Below are 19,515 nucleotides of genomic sequence, written 5' to 3'. Positions count from 1 at the left end.
AGCTCCCGCCGCGCCTGCGGAGGGGCGGAGGGGAAATAATAAGAGTTAAAAATAAGAATAATAACAGTAATGCGGGAGAACCGGCGCTGCCCTCCCCCAGCCGCGCTCCCACAGGGCCGCCGGTGGTCCGGGGGCAGTCCCGTCCCTTCAGTACCCCGCTAGCCTCCCTCGTTCCCTGTGTTTTCGGCGCCCCGCGAAAACTTTGGCCGCAACAACCGCGGCCGTCCCTGGGGGGAGCGGGGAGTGGCGGCCGGCCCAGCCTGCCGCGCAGAAATGCGGGATTCCCACCCGTTTGCTTATTTTACAGTAAAAAAACGTACCTAAGCGGCTCCTACCTCCACCCCCCCCCCCCCCAACCTTCTGCGACTTCAGGGTTTGAAGCGCACCAGAAGCTTCCCTATGCTCCCAATCCGCAGCAACCCGATATATACGGCCGTGCCCCTCTTGCCGCACCCGCGGGCACTACGACCGCATCTGTCCCCCCTCACACCGCGGGGTAACAGGGCACCGACGCAGCGAGTGAGGGGGCTCAGCCACACTCAAGATGGCGCCGAGAGCACTTCGTGCAGCAACCACACGGTGTTACCATCCCCTGGGAGCCGCTCCGCCGCCCACAACGGCCCCGGGGGTGAGACAGAGCCGCGCGTGAATGGTCCCCCGTGCGGAAAGTGGGAATCGAGGGGTGAAGGGGTGGGAAAAACGCCCCTCCAGAAGGAGCACAGCGGGGCTGCCACACTCAACATGGCCGCCGGACCGAGGCAGAACTTGTCCTCGGAGGGCGGGATATAGGCATCGAACGATGTGGATTGGTCAGCAGCGCCAGGCGAACGCTGTACTGACGCTTTGCGGCTTCTTATTGGCCGAGCCGCCTGCCTGTCTACGGCGAAGTGGTGTTGAAAACCCGGAGGCGGCTCGGGGCGGAGCTGTGGAGCGGAGTTGACGCTAGTCGACTGGGGCCCCGGGGTGGGGGCCGCTGCAGGCGGTGGCCGCTGATCCCGACGACTAGGAGCCGCGCTGACCCGGGGTTCTTCCCTCTACGCCTTCAGGAGAGCTGTGGAGAAACCATGGTAGTCCCCACACCCCTGGCACCAGGCGTCGCGGCACGAGGCGTCATGGCGCCGGCGCCCGTTGCTCCATCCCCACACGCGCCCCGGCGGCTGGTCTCAAACACGGGGCCCCATTTGCGGGACAAAATGTCCCTCCCACTCAGCGCAGTAACACAGCAAACAGACTGGTGTGTGCCTGGGCGCACCATGCAGCGCTTTTTTCCTCAGCCTCTGCATCCTGCCCCTCGTGGGAGCAGCACCGGGGAGATGGTGGCGTGGGGAAGGGGATCAGGGCCGCAGGCCGTGGCGGGAGCGGGAAGCCTAGGCACGGCCGAGACCTCACGGCGGCCGCTGACCCTTGGAGTGACCTCATACCAGGGCCAGCCACCCCCTGCCCTGGCCGTCCCTTGGCCCCAGGGGCTGCGACCCCACCGGCACCTCTCACTTTGGATCACAGGCGCTGTCGACACAGCAGTGCCCCGCTCACGAAGGTCGGGCACTGCTGATGTTTTGTCAGGAGGGACCTTTTGGGACGATGGATTTCTTGCGTTGGGACCTTTTGGGGATGATGGATTTCTCACGTCGGATGTCCCGTTCTGACCTGGTGGTGGGACTGGGCGGGAGAAGGGCGAGAGCTTCTCCATGCACTCAGGGGAAGGAGAGGGCTGTGGAAACCGGGATTTCTGGTTGCTTCTGGCTACGCCTCTCGCTTGGAGTGTTCGAGACAAGGGCAGCTGCTATTCCCGGAGACAGGACTTAGTGGGTTTGGGGCAGGTTGCTCGCAGTGCTGGAGGCAGGAGCGCCCTCTGCCACAGCCCAGCCGGGAGCTGGCGGCCGGCGAGTCTCGAAATGTGTCCGAAAGAGGAAAGAAAAAACCACCCTAGCCCAGACCCCTCAAAAAATCACTTCTGCTATAACTTGTCTTTCATGCGTGCCTTCTGCTCAAACTACGGATGTTCCTTCGGGCTTGGGGTTCCCACGTTTCAGGAAGAGTTAAAAAAAGAAAATGAGATGTGGGATATTTCAGGAAGAAAATTCGGAATTTAGGAATCCTCAAGGGATGGTCACACCAGGATCTCACAGAGGACAGGGGGCGGGGGGGGGGGGGTGATGGTGGGAGGGCTGGAGATAAAAAAACCACCCAAGCCTGCAGTGGAAGCAAAACTGCCTTAAACCACTCCGCGTCGGAAATCCATGTATAGCCCTTGGTGCTGTCCCTCTGTGCAGCGGGATAACCGGCTGGCGTGTGCCTGTGAGCGTAAGGCAGGGAGAAGCAGGCTCAGCTCGGCGCTTTATGCCTCAGCAGTCCAAAAAGAAACAACAGGAACTGTTGCCTGTAAAAGGCAGCTGCTTCTTTACCTCTTCTCCACCCCTCTGGACTGCCGGAGGAGCGGCTCCTCAGGGAACAGAGAGAGAAGGAGGCGGGTAGAAGGGGACTTTGCAAAAGTGCCCGAGCATCGGGGACAGAAGTTTCCAGGGCTGAGCTCTCTGCCTGGGACCTCGCTCCGTCTGCGGCAGGCGATTGCTTTGGCAAAGGAGTCGATGTGCCGGAGGAGGAGGTAGGCTTTTCCCTCCTCACCGGCCGTTTCCCTAGCTCAGCAAGTAGCAGCCTCTCTAATCCCCGGCGAAGATCATGCTGCTCGGGCGATTATTTCATCGCGGCAAGCTGCTCCTCGGAGGAAATTCTCATTACGCTCTTCGGAGAGGCAAGGGAGGGGCGACTGTCACTCAGCTGCTCTGGAAAAAACAGAGGGATGAGCCTGCAGCGTCCCCGGGCTCCGGCGCACGAGACGTGGTAGTGTTTCTAGGTCAGGCTGGTGATGCGGGACGTGAAGCCGGCAGAGATGACATCCTGGCTGTGTCACCTTCTGTTCCTCGATGGGCAGGGGTTGCACACGGGGGCCAGGTTTTCTCTGGAACAGCAGTGCTGGGGGGGTGGGGGGGCAGTGGGGGTGTGAAGGGTGATGGGGAGGTGGGAAGGAGCTTCATGTGTACTCACAGGAGGGAGGGGAGGTGTGTAGAGAACTGGAATCAGCTCATGGTTCCCCAAAGTGTCTTTGAGAGACCATGGGGTCAAGGCTGAGACCTGGCTGCTGGAGCCAGAGACTGTTCGAGAGCACCAGCTGCCCCAGCCTAGGGAAGGGCTGATGAGGCTGCCCTCTTCCCCATGTCCCGGGCTGCTGCTCCTCTGTCCATCCCCATGAACCACGTAAACAGGCAGGAGCGGGGCCCTGTGGCACACTTTAATTAAGGGATGGAGACACTGACTTTGCCTTTCCCCAGAGGATTGCAAAAGGCCCAGGCGGGCCCCACACTGCAGCTCACGGCCATCCCTGCTCCAACACGCGCTCTGCCCCCCACGTTACAACACAGGGCTCTGACTCACCAGCTGTTCCCAGCCCGCTGCTTCCAAGCCTGTAGACATCACAGGGATCCCTCAGATGGATGTAGGGAGTCTGTCTCCTCTGCACTCCACTGGATGGAGCTGGATCTGGTAGGCAGGACATGGCACAGTCCTTGAGCCTCTGCATAGAGCCCCAGAGTGACCACAGTGTTCTGGAGGAGTCATCCCCTGTTAGTGGAGAGTGTGGAAAAGGGAGTGTGACCTCTCCAGATCCACTGACCCCAGCAGGCAATGACACCATGGTCCCTTGATGCTCACTGGCTTCTCTGTGGCTCTGGGAAGCCACTGCCCTATCTGGCTGAGATGTGGGGCCAAGGTAGTACCTTTTCTGCTGCACGTGTATCAGGAGCCAGGGCCAGGTGGAGCAGGGCAATACACCCCAGCACTGCTGCTGATCCTGCTCCTGGCTACAGGCAGAGTGGGGGCATGATGGGGTGACCAGGAAAGCCTCCAGTTTGGGGTGCTGGCTGTTCAGGGAGCCCACAACATCAGGAATGAATCCAGCATCTCCTCCTGCCTGCCAAGGGGCAGCACTGCTGATGTCATGACCCAGGCACCAGTACTCTCATCCCCGTCTTTCCTTGCCTCTGTGTTGGAACCACCTCAACTCATTCCTGAGAGATGGCCAGAGCCCCCTAGCAAGGTTTAAAGGCAGGAAAACTAATTATTGCCTTTCTCTCAAGGAAAGGGTGAGCAGGCCATAGGGGCAACATGCTCCTGGGGCCAGGGGAAGAGACCTGTGTTCTAGGGTGTGGGCTCTGTGAAGCTGGAAAACAGTTGTTTCTCTCTCATTAATGTTTTCTGGTTTTCCCCTGGTTTGAAGGCTGGTTGTGACTACGAGCTGTGGATCAGACCCAGAGGAAGGGCCTATGGCATGGGGTTTACACACCCACATCCTGCCCCAGGCCTGGGCCTTTGGCCAGAGACAAGGTTTCACTCCTCAGGGCTCCCGTCCCACTGCTCAAATAATGCATGGAAGAGATTTAAAAGGAGAGAGGAAGGTGGGAGGGAGGAGGCGAGTCAAGACTCTCTTCCCTCCCTCCCTCTTCTCAGCACTTTGCAAACACGGTATCTTTGCAATGTCTGCTGGAGGAGGGAAAACACCTTCTGCACGTGCCCAAGGCTGGGTATGTGTTTGGGCAGGGATTGTCCCATGGTGTAGCCAGCCCCAGGCAGGTGACCCTGGTTGTTCCCTACTCTCTGTCCCCCTTCATCATGCTGTCCCCAGGAGGACACCACCAGAGCCACCCCACAGAAGTCCCCACCCAGCCAGGGCCACCTGTCTGCCCCAGGCTGGCCCTGAAATGTCAGTGGCTACCATCCTGCAAGGACAGCTGTGGAGAGCCAGCACTCCTTCATCTCATCCCTCCTTGGTGCGTTAGCACACCTGGGAGAAGACGGACACCAAACGTGCACACACACACTCACAAAACCAACCCCAAATCTGGATCAGTATCAGAGAGAATTAATTACTGGCTCATGCATATTCAGATTAGAAACTCAGCTGAACCTGGCGGCGCCTTGGGCGGCCCTGCAAAGGAGAATTCCTCTGGAGAGATATAAATCACTGCTCCCTTCTATTGCTTTCCCCATGGAGCGCTACCTCCTGGGGAAGAACTGAACCTTGATTTCCTTTTTTCCCCTCCTTCTTCTTCGTTTTCAATCTGCGCGGGGCCCCTGTAATTACAATGGGCTGCTTTAGGGCTTGAGTTATTTATTGGGTAACAGGGACACACCTACCCAGCTCCAGCCGCCTGCCTGCCCGCGTGTCGCAGCTTGTCCTGCCTACCCAGCTGCGCCTGCCGTGCTGTGCCGTGCCGTGCTGTGCTATGCCATGCTGTGCCGTGCTGCTTTAGCTTGAGACAGCACAGGCAGCAGCAGCAAACAGGGACCACCAGTCTTACATGATCCACTAAAGGCACATTTGGTGGTGTAGCTCCTGCGAGCAGGGGTGAGAGTCACACTCTTGCTTATTGCAAAACACTGTCTTGCACGCACGTTTTGGATGCCACTGGAGCTCACACCACTTGTGAAATCCTTGGCCCTATTTTATAGGTGGGTAAAGTGAGGCATGGAGCAGGGAGGTGCTTTCTTCAGGGTCATCCCCAGGGATCAGAAGAAGAACCCATCCCTCCAACCAGTGGGTGGCTGGGAAAGAAGGTGCTGGCCCAAGTGCTCTGCTCAAGACTTCGGCTGGTGGGACCTGCCCGCAGTGCCTCTGCTTCGCTTCCCAGTGGGAATCCTCTGCCCAGCCCCTGCTCTGCATCCCCCTGCCCAACCCCTTTCCCCCCATAGGCAGGCCTGTGCGCTCGGAGGAGATGAGCACACAGGGCTGGAGACCACATGGCTGGAGGGAATTAAATAATTGATGGACCAGAAGTCTCAGGCAGATACCGAATCTCCAGGGGCAGGATTCAAGAGGCAAAGCAGAGCCCTGGACAAGACCCTTCTCTCTGATATCATGCCAACATATCTCATTCCTGCCTGGGGCTCCTGGTGGGCTGAAGATGTGGGGTGCTGGGGATAGTAGTGATCCTCCACTTATCTCCCAGCTTGCCCCTCGTGTTGCTGGAGCTCTGGAGGGACTAGCCACCTTCCAGCCCAGCAGGGAGGAGCCTGGGGAAGGAGGCTGCTGCTTCAGGCTGCAACCCTCCTGCTTGGGGTGGTTCACATTGAACAACACCTTTGGAAAGAGTAGGCTGAGCAGGGAAGAGGAAAGAATTCTGCCAAATCAAGGTGAATGCTTGGCTCTTCCCTGTACAAGAACATGGGGCCCACAGACAGCAGCAAGCTCCACTCCAGTGAAAGGGAGAGCTCTCCTGCCACCGTTGAGCTGTGGCCTCCTTGCTGTGGGAGCACAGAAAAAAATTACAGGCAAAAAGCAACTGGATAAGTTCAGCAGAGAAATTGGAAGAAATTAAATCCAGTGGTCCCACTCCCAGTTCTGGAAGTCCCTCAGTGGCAAAGCCTCAGTGTCTGGGAGAGGGTCACTGCCTAACAGTCCCTCTCCTGCTTCCTGCCCTCAGCATCATGGCCGAGGTGCTGGTCACCTACTGCTGGCCCAGCCACGATGGACATCAGTGGGTCACAAGGTGAAAGGACTCCCCATGCATCCCAGGCATCAGCCTTGCAGGGGTGCAGTGGCAAGAGGAACAGGTTTTCCCACCCAAAGCACTGCTCAAGAGCTGCAGTGGGATTTGCCAGGCTGCAGCATGAAGCATCTCTTTGCATTAGACCTATTTGTCGATATTTTATCCACCAATAAAAGCAGTGCATGACCAAACTGAATATTTAATTTAATATACGCTAACCAGGAGCCGGTTGGCATTGCACCCAATGAAAAATATTTGCTGCCCTCTCTCTGATTTTTTAGCAGATTTTTCATGAAAAGTTGTTGATTTTTTTGCTTGTAATTTACTCTCTTTTTTTCCTTTAGGTAATAACAATATGATCTGAAAATAACAATTTTCATTTACCAACTCAGGATTTTAATGAACAAGCTGTTTCAATAACCATTTGGACAACTATTGGAAAAAAAAAAAGGGAGAGAAGAATGCATTTGAAATCCTCAAAATAGCTCCCCCCTCCACCAACTTCAGTAATTTGCAGAAGAGCAGTTCCTTAAATTTTTTCCCCCAGCATACTAGATGAAACATTTGAGAGTGTTTGAAGCTGGCAAGAACTGCATTTCTAGCTACTGATGTCATGAAAATATAAATTGGCAGATTTTTCACGCTGGGTCAATGTGTAGCGATAAGCACAATGCCATACCTTTAGGAGCAGTATTTGTTGGTAAACAGATGGGGAGCAGCCCGTAATGTCCATAGCCAATAACACACAGCCAACGTGCAGTGCAGGGGTGGCTGTCGGAGCAATAAATTGACGATCTTCCTGTTGGAGCCTGGGCCATCCTGGGCTGTCACTGTTGAGCCTGTTGTGAGGAAAATACACAGTGTGGAGAATCACAATGAATAATTTAAGAGAATGTCCTTGTTCAACGTTCTTCAACTGCCCATTGACTCATTTCTGCTGCTCCCGTTTCAAGCAACTGGAGGAATCCTTCCTATTTTCCATGCCAAATATAGCAGTTTTTCCAGAAATGCTCAAACACACAAGCCAGGAAGTTTCCCTTCTCTGGGTGAGTCACTGGAAGTTCAGGCTGCATTTTCATGATTGCTTCAAGCCGATCGAAATCTGTGGCACTGCCAAAGGAGCCGTCCAGCTCTGCCGGTGTGCGGCCTCCCTCACTGCTTGTGCAACAAAAGGAAATTAGGGAACGGGCTCTGCCTTTTCCCCCTTTTTTTTTTAATTTTATTTTCAACCAGTTTATTTGGCCAACTTGTCTCATGGCTGTGCAGGCTTTAGGGAGTTCCTATGATCTAGGAGATACAAGAATGCTCCTCACACCAGTGGCTAAAAGCAAAGGGGATATGGGGGAAATGCCATCCCCATGGGGTCACAGTGTCACTCAGCTCAGCTGCAGAGCTTATGGGGGTCTGTGTTAACACTCCTAGCCCCAGAATGGGAACACAGGGAAGATCCATGCCAAGAGATTTTCTTGGGTGGCATTTCCGAGATGCTAGACAAGGACTGTGGACATCCTTACCAATCTGTATCTCAGGACTGTCCACCACTTGTTAAGGATGCTCAGGAATCCTACTTCAGTGGAGACCCCTGTGATCGGCAGGATTTTGGAGAGAAGAGATATTTTAGCAGGATCATTCTCTTCCTACTTCTTTCCTTTGCACCTTCCTGCATCCCTTAGCATTCATTTTAGCTACTGTCCACATTGGTTTCCAAAGAAAAGGAGCCTTTCTCCCATTTTTGCTGCTCATTCCTTTCTATTGGTTGCAAACCCATGGGAGAAATTTTAAACAAATTTGGTGGTGATGTGAGGGCGAAATTCTAGATCTTCTTGCAATGTCCTGGAAACAAGTGGCTCAGCAGATGGGGCACACTCACCAGAACCCACCCCAAGAGACCTGCCACTGCAGATGCCCTGTCTTCTATTAGTCAGCAGAGAATCCACACCAAGCACCACGTCTCAAGCACGGCTTTGAAACTGCAATGTCCCCAGTGCTCCCCAGAGGTGCACCTCAGCTTTTCCCAGCTTAACTGGGTGCCCTCCTGCTCCTTCCTTAGTGGGTGTGGGACAAGCATTACTCTTGCAATACCATGCCCTGGGATTTTGGGGCTGCAATCCGTTTCATGGGGCTCCCATGAGGGTAAACAAGCCTGGTTTGTGTTTCCAGTGCTCTTGGGAGCTGCAGCTTTTGTGGCTGGGGGATCCCCATGGCTCCGTGGCTGCTTTTAAGGAAGAGTAACTGAGGCCAGGAAGTGTCTTGCCAGGTGGTGTGGGTTTGCTACAAAGGAACTCGTATCTCTGGTGGGATATTTTTGGAGATCAGCAAAGCAGAACAGGTTGAAAATCCCTGTTCTAGAAACCAGCAATATTTTTTTCTTCCTCACAGTGTTTGCTCTATTGTTTTTCAGAAATGGTGCTCACCTCTTTGCAGAGAAGCCTTGCTAACAGGCAATTCCTCTTCTTACTTTGGAAAGGCATCTCTGCTTGCCTCTGGTCTCTCCCTCCCTCCTCTGATGGAGCCTCATGGCCAGAGTTTGCTCTCACTGGCACTGATCCAGGCAGGCACTTACACAGGTCACTGCTGCAACTCGAAAGCCAGTGGATCACTCCAAGGCTGCCCTGGGGACTAACAGGTTTTCCTGCTCTATCTCCTGAAGAAGCTGGGGAAGGAAGGGAGTGTCCAAGCTAGGCCAGAGCTGGCTCTGGTGCGTGTCTCTGGGTAAGCTGTTGGAATTGCTGGGGTAGTTACTGCCTACCCTATGTGGCACTGCTGTCCCCAAGCACTGGCACTGCAAGGCAGCAAAAGCACCAGAGTGGGACATGGCAGCTCCTGGTCAGTCCAGGCTGGGAGGGTGCCCACAGACGGCAGCAGACAACTGGGCAGCACCAGTATTGGATGTCACAGCTCCATCATGGACTACTGGCTACTGCTGAGGAAAGTTCTTCCTTCTAATGGCTTTACTTCCTATCTCCCATATTTCCCATCTGCCAGGGAAGACTGGAGCCAGACTCCTTGCTATGAAAGCCTCCAGGCAGGACCCACCTCCAGGCAGATGTCGCCATCCCTGCTTGCATCCCTCCTCCCCAGGGTCCCGAGAGGATATGACAAGGGACAGCCACCATTAAACTGTGACTCCCTTGGGTCCCTACCGCTTTTGCTCCACCTTGCATGTATCTCCCCATGCAGAGCGAGGCAGGCTTTGGGACACTGATAGTCCTTCCCCATATCCAGGTGACTCAAGGGATGGGGATAGAGCTTGAGGAGGACAGTGCTCACCTGCAGCAGCTCAGCTCAAGCACTTTGGCCACCCTGGTGCAATGGGGACCCTGGCTTCTTCTGCCCCACAATGGGAGCCTGGCTGAGATGCATGTAGCCCTCAGGCTGGACACACAAAAATCCACAGCTGAGAGCTGTCACAGGCTGGGCAGTGGGTGCTGCAGGATGCAGCAGACATGAGGCAGCCAAGCCCCTGTGGATCTGCTGTTTATCTCCACACACACGCCCTTGGTCAGGCTCTGGAAGTGTAAATCATCCTGGCCCTCCCCAGAGGTGCCATGTCCACTCTGGCTGGGACAATGGGGTCCCCACCAGTGCTTTCTGTACCCCACACATCCTGCAGCAAGCATGCCCTGACTGAGGTCTGCTCCTTTAGCACAGCCAGGACTCTGCTCCCATTCCCCAGCTGAACTGCACAGGCTTTGCCCCAGGATGTGAATTTGGGTGCTGGAATTTATCCGCGGCTGTTTTGGCTGTGGCTGAACTCCACCTCCGGGCAATGACATGTTGTTTCCATAGTAGCTAATGGACTGGAGATGGAAGGGGGAAACACATAGCTGCGCTAAAAAGGGACTCGTGAGTAATGTGGTTTCTCCCAGCGCAGAGTAGGAACAACTTTCTAGCACTCGAGGAGCCCCTCCTTCGCCCCTCCTTCACCGGCGCCTGTGAAGTGTCAAGAGGAGAGTGTGTGTGTGTGCAGAGCTGTGCACGGGGCAGGAGGACAAGGGGGTTCTTGTGGGTGCTTGGGGGGCTTGGAGGGCCACGTGGCGGCTGTGCAGGGGCAGCCTGTGCAAGGAGAGGGGACACATGGCAAGCATGAGAGCCTGTGGGGAGGGTGCAGCACAAATGCTGGGGACACATAAGGAAAGCACGTGTCTGTCAGGGTATCCACACCCTGTTGTGTGCAGAGGGCAGTTCCCGGAGGAAGGCGGGAGCAGCCTGGGGCAGCCTGGCATTGTGGTGATCTGCTGGAGCTGAAGCTGTCACAGGCAGCAGTGTGGCTGGGGTAAGCCAGGCCGTAGGTGTCAGAGGGCCCTGCTCACCCATGGGATAATAAAGAGTGACAAGGACAAAATCTGGAAGACGCAAAGAGGCAGTGGGAGAGATCAGGACTCTTTGTCTCTGCTGCACGTCTTATAAAGGCACTGGTGGGTCTTGGTGTAGAGCAGAGGGTCAGTCCTCACTCTGCTGCCAGCTCACTCACAGCCTTCCACCATCCCTGAGTCCAATACCTCTCCAGGAGCAGGGAGAACTGGATTTTCCTCTGTGCCACAGAGGAAAGCCCTGGGCTTCCCCCTAGCCAGTCGGGCACAGAACCGTGGGGCTTCCACCCTTTGACATTTCCACGAACCAAATCTACCCTAGGCATGAACACCTCCACTTGCAAACAGAGGGCAGATCCTGGGGACATCCTTGTGCCCATCTGTGGCTGGCGGCCCTGGCCGGATCCCTGCACCCTGGCTGCTGTTCCAGCATTTTTCTTCCACTTGCACGTTCCCCAGCTTGTTCGGTTGTGTAGCTCCCGCCGTGTCCGGCTCTTTGTGTTGTTTGCTGTTAAGTAAATCACTGGCAGCTCCCCAGAGCGCTGGGTAATGGCAGGATAATTCCCAGCAAGACCCTGGTAATTCACTTGAAGGAAAGCAGAGCAGAGGAAAACAGCACTATTAGCCATTATCCTGGCCTCTCAAAGGCCTCCTCGCCTGCAGAAACGCCGCATGGTGCGGCAGGCATGCCTGCCACAGCTCCCAGACACTGTGGGCTGTGGGAGGGCCAGGAGCAGCAAAGGATGCCAGGATTCAGCTTTCCTTTGCCATCCTGGATGAGCAGATGAAATGTAGCTGAGTGCCTCCACCTGCCATGGATACAAGGAGGCTGATGTCAGTCCTGAGAGAAGCACTCCAAGGACAGGAGTCAAGCGATGCAGAAGTGCCCATCAGATGGTGCAGACCACAGGATGCTCCAGCTTTGGGTCTCCCACCAAGAGCATGGGATGCATGGCTTAACTGAGGTCTCAAGCTACAGGAGTGACCCTTCAGCCAGGAGTTACCAGGCACCTGCCCTGCTGCTGGCAGGGGTGGGGTCCGTTAGCCAGAATATGGGGGAAGATAATCACAATACTCTGGCTTCCATAGCTCCTGGCAGCTTCTCTGGAGCTAGGGGGGCTTTATCACCTGCATCAGCAAAGAGCATGTCCCTTTCAGATGGCCTCAACACCTTTCACACCTCCCTGTTGTTGGATACCCCCCGATCCTGGCTGGGGCTCAGTGGGAACCAAGAGCATGGTTTCTGCTGGGGCCTTGCCAGTGGTAGCTCAAGCACCAATCCTGCCCCACTCTGCACCCACAGGATCTGCATTCATGAGCACATGTTCACCAGGGCTCTCCAAAAAGCTCCAACAGTATTTCTAAGTTGCACAGGCAGGTGTGTGGCACAGTGGGGTCTCCTTCCAAAGGGCCTGGAGGAGGCCTCGAGGTGACAGGCTCTCAGCAGAAGCTACTTGCTTCCTTCCAGCTCTGCAAACGGGCACTGAGCTCCTCTGCAAACCTGCCCCTGAAGTGGCTGTCGGCATTTCTGAGAGAGGCCTCTGTTTGCAGAACTGCTGAACTTCCCCCCTGAGCCTCCCAGCAGCAGGAGGGTGCCTGGAGCCGCTGGCTGGCCCCCGCCTGGCTCCCCCAGCAGCACCCGGGAGGGCAAGGTGAGCTCCCGCCCCACCCAAACCCACGCTCAGAGCCCTTGGCATGCGCACACAGACAGGCACCCACACACTGAGGAATGCACACAAAGGTGCACCAGGCCGATATACGTGGATGCAGGTTTTCTGATGCTTCCCATTGGCTGGCTCGAGAGCAAAGTCCTGGCTTTGCCGGCAGCAATAAAGGCTTCCAGGCCAGGCTAGTAGTAAAAGTAGTAAACTTTAAGGGGAAAGGCTTTTCTGACTGTTTCCGCAGTGCTGGCTGCCGCTGTTGCCTGACAAAGGCTTTCCCTCTGTTCACTTTATGCACATTTGGTGCTCATTAAGCATGTGGGGCTGCAGCTCCAAGTGCATGGGGCAGCTCTGCTCCCAAGTGCCACAGACTGACCCACCCCCACCTTGCAGTCCTGCTCCTATTCAGGTTCCCCTGCCTGGCAGCCAAGTGGGATCTGGGAGACCTTCCCCGCAGTGCTATGGCTTTGGTTTCATTCCCACGTGCTCCCCAAGAGTGGCAAGTCTGTGGAGTCATGTTTTGATAGTCCACATCTGCCCATGTTTCCCAGCAATGGCACTTGCTCTGTGCATGTGCAGCAGAAAATGAATGACCACAGAAACAGAGATGGTTTCAGGGAGATTGGGAGCAGCCTGTCCCTCTTGGAGAAGTTGGTTGCAGCATTTGGACTGTCTCCTGAAGAGGTCCCAGATGAGGCGTTATGGTTGTCCTCAAATGTTGACCGCACACACACCATGGAGCACCCAAAGACAAGGAAAGCTTGAGCTCACCTCTGTAAAGATATCAGAAGTATATCCTGTTGGAAGTCAAGGGCTTGCATCCATTTCAAAGATTCAACAATCATTTCCAGAACAGCCTTGAGGGCAAAGCATTCACTGTCATCAGCCTGTGACTTCCACCCCAGAGATGCTGTATGGAAAGCATAGGACATACTTGGCATGGGTCAATGGAGATAAATATGGCAAAGCTGTGGGCTCTCTGCTGGCTCCTCAGAGCAAAGTCCTTATGCCCAGGGTGCTGTGCTGCTAGGGCAGCCAGAAATAGTGGTGGGAAATGGAGGAGATGCCAGAGATGTGGCCATGTCCAAAGGGCAAGATGAAGTCTGCCAGCTGGAGCAAAGCTTTATGAGGTATGGATCAAGGTGACAACAGAAGATGAGATTTTACTACCCCTAAGACACCCTTCCATTACTGGGATGCCTGCTATCATCAAGCAGGAGGGAGAACCACCATCAGTGCCCAGCTCATCCTCCCACCTATTACCCATCTCATTGGGTTAGGGGCATTCCACCAAGTAACAAGGAAAAGGAGGTTCTCTGTGTCCAGAGGTACCTCTTAGTCAATGAGATATCTCAAGACAACCTCTTGGGTTGTGTCTGAGAGGACAATACTGGCATAGCTGCCATAAAGCACAGAACAGCACATTCTAATGGAATTTCCCTTCAGGACCATGATCAGCCTCAGGCTGGGGTTGAGGATTTGATTGGGAGCAAGTTCTCCAAGTTGTGACCTCCAAGGAAGACTCTGTTTGGTCTTTTGGGTTGGTGACAGTTCCAGACACGTGTCAAAGATTTATGTGTCAGAGATGCTTCCAGGCCTTTGGTGACTCTGGGTTGGGGTTAGCCACACTTTGGCTCTCTGCCCTTCACTGCTTTACACTACATATCAAAGGATCCCTTGGAGGCAGAGAGGAGGGCAGGCGGGATGAGCTGTCTCCCCAGCTCTGATATCGGGGAGCCAATTTGTTCACCTCTGGGTCTTGGTGAAGTAGGTGGAGTGCATTGCTTTTGGGAGGATCAGACCAGAAAAAATGGCCACCCCTCCCATGTGGCTTCCTTTACACCGCAGGCCCTTGTATTTTGCCCACTTACTGCTTCAATGGATGCCAAAGCAAACACCTCTTCCAGGAGGGAACCAAGTCTTGATCTGAAGATAAACCCATAGAGTCTCATTAGCTTGTTGGTTCTGGTGATTAATCATGCATCTTGTGGAGGAAGCCTGATAATTTCTCATGTGAGTTTACCCTGGCTTTAGAATTTGGCCTTTGGTTTGTTGCCTATATGAAAGCATTTAGAATTGAAATGGAGGTAATTAGGCTCCTGAGAGAGTTTTAATTTAAAAAACTTTAACTCCTAGTTAAGGATTTTTTCAGCATAAAGAAAAGGGTCAAAGGACCCCAGATGAAGAAGATGGTGGACAATTTTGTTAATGGAGCAATAAAATGATAAATCTCTGAAGTGTAAAGGTGCTAGATTAATGTGGGCGTAGAAGGAGCAATAAGGATATTTTAGCATTGCCTATTCTCATAAGATGTTAACAAAGGCTGTATGAACATCACCATCCTTAAGACACTTGTGAGATCAAGCACCGATAACGATACGCAAAGTGGCCCTAATGCTTCGACTGAGGAGGAACTGATAGGAGTGTGAAGTTGGCCAGCAGAGAGAGGTATCCAAGGTATGTGCTGTGGGATACCTGCTTGGAGTAGGTTGAGATGAATATGTACGTTTGAATTGCTGTAGGGGATCAAAGGGCGTGTCTGAGGGTTTTGTTTCCCAGGGTGAGGTCTCCAAAACCTGTGGTGGATCTTTCCTCTGCCAAGCCAGAGAGATTGGGAACGTGATGAGAAAAGGCTGGAGGTTTAACTTTGATAGAACGCACCCCTCATGTCGGCAGCAGGCTGAAGAGTTTGTCTTGTCGGTTTCTCCTCTGTAAATGTTTGGTGTTGTCTACAACAACTGAAATTAGCTTTCCCGTGGCCTTAGGAAAGCACTCATACACCTCTTAATCTCTGTTTCATTTAGATAACCAGACTAGGCATGTGTGCTCTCGCTCTCTCCCATGCTCAGGCTTCATTGCAGTGATTCTTTTCTGCCTCTTCTCCCATGTTTCATCTCCATTAAAAACAAAACAAGACAAAACAAAATTGAACTGAACTGAACTGAAAACCATAGAAATGACTTGCATCAGCCATGTCATTAGTCTCCGTTCAAACATCCTAAACCTGTGCTACTCCTTGCACACCCATATCACAGCAGGAGCTCTGCTTGAGTTGTTTGCTCTGACCATCTCTATCCATCTCCATTTCCATCCTCCCACTTGGTAACTGAAGTCCACAGTTTGCTCCTTCCTCCTTGCATTTGACTTGCTAAGATGGTTTGTTTGAATGGGTTGAGTTCACCAAAGTAACAAACCACTGAGCAGGACTGTGATGTCCTTATCTCAGTACCCATCCTTCCGCCATGCGCCAGCCGTGAGAAGGATTCAGGAGCATCCACCTATCTGTGGGGAAGATTCCTGTGTATCAACAGAGGTCATCTATTCCTGAAGCTCACCTGTAGCTAACTCTTGCAGGAAACACTTTATCCTATTGCATCTCAGAGTTCTCAGTCAAAATATTCACAACAACAATGTTGTGGTCATGTAGTGACCTTCACACACCAAACCCAAATATCGTTGCCACAAAAACTGGGCAATTCATTATTTATATTCTGTTAGCTCTGTGTTGGCTAATGCTCAGATTTTCTTCCACTCTTTTGCATGATGCCAGGTTAACAGGTCTGATTTATCCAGTGATCTCATTTGCCTTTTTTATAAATTCTGGCAAAACATTAGCATTTCTCTGATCTTCTTGCAAATAAGGATTTAGTAGGGCAGGACACCTCTGCCAGCTCTCCAAGGACTCATCTGGGCTTGTGAGTTTACTCCTGTATGTGTTCTAATATTCTAAGCTCTAAGATTCCAGTGGTCTATATGATATCTCATCTGATACAAGTATATCCCCTCCTGATATTACTTACTGAGCACATCCGCTTTTATGTATCACTGTCAGTTTTACCATCTCCGTGGTGTTAGGTGGAGACTGTATCAATGCTGTTGCTTCTTTTCTTCTCCATCTCCCTGCACTTCTCTTCTGCTGTCCTCACCCTGGCCCCGTATGGACTTTTTTGCTTGTTTTATTTTAGCATTTGTAATCAACATCTTGAATTTCCATTTTATTGACTGATTTTTAGTCAGGCCTTCTTCCCTTCCACTTGTCATCTGTAGCTCTTTGGTTTCCAATGTACCACTGAATCAGAATGGGCTTGTAGCCAGACCCATTTCCTCTCTGTTTGCACAGTGACATGCCACATATGAAAAACTCTTTCTGAAGAGCTCATAATATTTTCTCACATTTTTAAAAATTATTCCTCCCAATCTGAATTCCTCTTCTCCTTTCACCTTTGGAAAAATTAACCCTATGGACCATTACACTTAAATGAGCCAGAACAGCTTTTTTTTTTTTTTTTCCCAGAACAAGCAGAATCAGGTCAACCAATCAGCACAACACCTGCCTTAGAGCCCAGCAATTAATTCATCTGTATCTGTCATCACGAGGTCCAAAGTCACTTTATTTTGTGTCCTGTGTGGTTCCTTTCATGTCAGATTATTACCTACAGTTTCAGCAACCTTCATTCTTTGTTTTTTTAACTAGTGGATGTGCCAGACCTTCAGGATGGTCTTCACCCTGGTGTAATTTCTCTGAACAATCCAGTAGGTTGTTCACCATTCTGCTGTGTGTCAACATCAACAAAGACTTACCAGACAACTTCAAAATTCCACCTGGCCTCACAACTACATCCTTTCTTCCAGGAGAATCCACAGCATGTCCTATAGCTCCTGGGCCATTTAAGCACCTCTGTTTAGTTTTTAGCTCTCAGCCCCAGACTTTAATTCTCCTTCTATTAAGTATAATCTTTCTTCCCTAAGTGCCTGTGGCACCATTTGTCTGAGTGCCCAGAGGGTCCCAAATCCATGAGGTCCTCAAGGTGTCTCAGTGCTGGATAAGACGCCCTGGGCACCTTGTGGCACAGGGAGCAGGAAGTGTGTGTGGTGTTTAACACCCACCTGGCAGGACTGTGGGGCAAGAAAAGGGACAAGAAAAAGGTGTAATTTCCAGGAGAAATCACTCAGCTGGCAAAGGATGTGTGGGAATCTCATAGCCCTGCAGCCAAGAGGCCAAGGTGATGGGCTCTCAGCTGCAGCTACAGGCAGTCAGCCAGGGGGATAAAGGCTAGGGAGAGGAAAAGCCCAGAGCATCTCCTGGCAGCTCAGGGAGACCAGGGGAGCACAGAGAGGAGAGAAGCAGCATCCTCCCCTCTTCCCTTGTGTGCAGGCAGTCGGGAAGCTTTGTGATTTAGATCCCAGCCTGGCTTGGCTCGGTGTGCCTCGGCTTGTCAGGAAAGGCTGGCAGCCCAGGGCAAACAGCAATGGCAAACAGAGATGGCAGTTTGGGGCTCTAGAGTCCACATGGGACAGTCTGCTTGTTCTTCTATGAGATCCTTCTGCTTTGGGGTCTAACAGCCCTCCCTACCCCCTCCAGTGTGTCCCCAAGGACTTTTGCAAAGTTTCCTGTACAGAAAAATTTTCTGACAGCAGTAGTGTAAGGAAAACCACAACAAAAATTTTCTGTATCCCAGCCTTGGGAGGGGGACAGGAGGATGAAGAGGGTCACAGAGGTGAGAGGGCTCTTGTTTGGGGAGACACACAACCTGCATTCGAGTGTGCTGCTCCCTCGCTGTGACACCTTGTCCTCCCAAGCGCTGCCTTCTGCAAAGTGGCTTTTCCCATGGTGTCCTCTGTCACCCCAGTGCTGTCCCCAGGAGACCTTTCTCATTCCTGAGCAATGCTGGTAACCCCTGGCCTTCAGGCTGCCAGCCAAAGGCTTGCCAAGCTGCCTGGGCACTCAGGTGAGGGTGGCTTGGCATGATGCTTTCTCTATCCCTGCACCATGCACTTCATTGCTGGGGAAGGTGAGAAACACAATGCGGAGCCAGCAAAGCCAGGCTGGAAACAACTGCACCCATAAAAGCTGGCAGCCAGGTGTACCAGCTGCCCCCAGGCAGCCCTGCACGGGCACCAGGCTGTGGCATTAGAGGAGAGATCAAGCTGCTGGTAATCAGCTCAGGGCTCAGGCCATCAGGATCAGGACAGAGTCTGAGGGCACAGTGCCAGTTCCTCATCCTCTTGTTTTGGTTCCTTCCCCAGTGTTTCCTTCCAGTAGGCAGCAGGAACTGGTGGCATCAGACAGCAGCAGGAGCAGCTCTGAGGGACTGCCGAGGGTACCGTGCCATGACGCCAATCCATCTCACTACAATCTGCAGCTAATTCTTAATCTGGCCATGAGCTTTGGGGATTTCCCAGTGCTGACACACTCTACAATTGCAGGAGCATCTGAATTACAGCACTGATCATTCTTCTGCACAAGCACAGCCTCTGTCCCTGCAGCAGAAGGAGGTGGTTTATAGCCTAGATCCTATGTCACGGGCCTCCCCTAAATTCACCTCCTTTGTGTATCCCAGCTTCCCAGAGAGGTTCAGCTGGAGGCAGTTATTTTTATGGTCTATTTCTTGGTCCTTTGCTCATGCAATGAAAATTAGCGACTCGGAAGCCAGATGGGACAGGTATTCCTCAGTAGGAGCAACTGCTTTCTTTTAGGAATCAAAAGAAAAAAACCAAACAAACAAAAACAACAACAAAAAAAAAAAAAACCACAAAAAACCAACAAACACCAAACCAAAAAAAATCACAAAAAATCATATTAGCTTTTAATTTTTCTTGCTCTAGACTGAGCAAGAAGGGAAGCAGGACAGCCCAGACAGTGCAGGAGCAGGAACAGGAACCACAGGATGGACCATGGTCCTCTCATCTCTGCCCCCTCTCAGCACAGGGATGTCCAAGCTTTTGTATCTAACAGACTTCCACAGATTTTTCTTCCTGCTGTGGGGAGTCCTGCAGAGACTCCTTGAGTGACCTACACCACCCATTTACCCATTTTGCTTCTCCACCTTCAGTCTTCATTTGCTGCCCCAATGGCTTCTCTGTTGGAGGCAGCAGGAACTGTCACCCCTCCTCACCTTTTCCCTGACACTTGGATAGTAGTTTAACCTTCTACCATCTCCCCTTGGCGTCTCTTCATCCATGTGGACATCACAGCTGTTCCCTCCACAGAACATCCTT

Source organism: Fringilla coelebs, assembly GCF_963513975.1.
Source record: "Fringilla coelebs genome assembly, chromosome: 10".
In the NCBI taxonomy this organism is placed as follows: domain Eukaryota; kingdom Metazoa; phylum Chordata; class Aves; order Passeriformes; family Fringillidae; genus Fringilla; species Fringilla coelebs.
Note: the sequence above shows the minus strand (reverse complement) of the source record.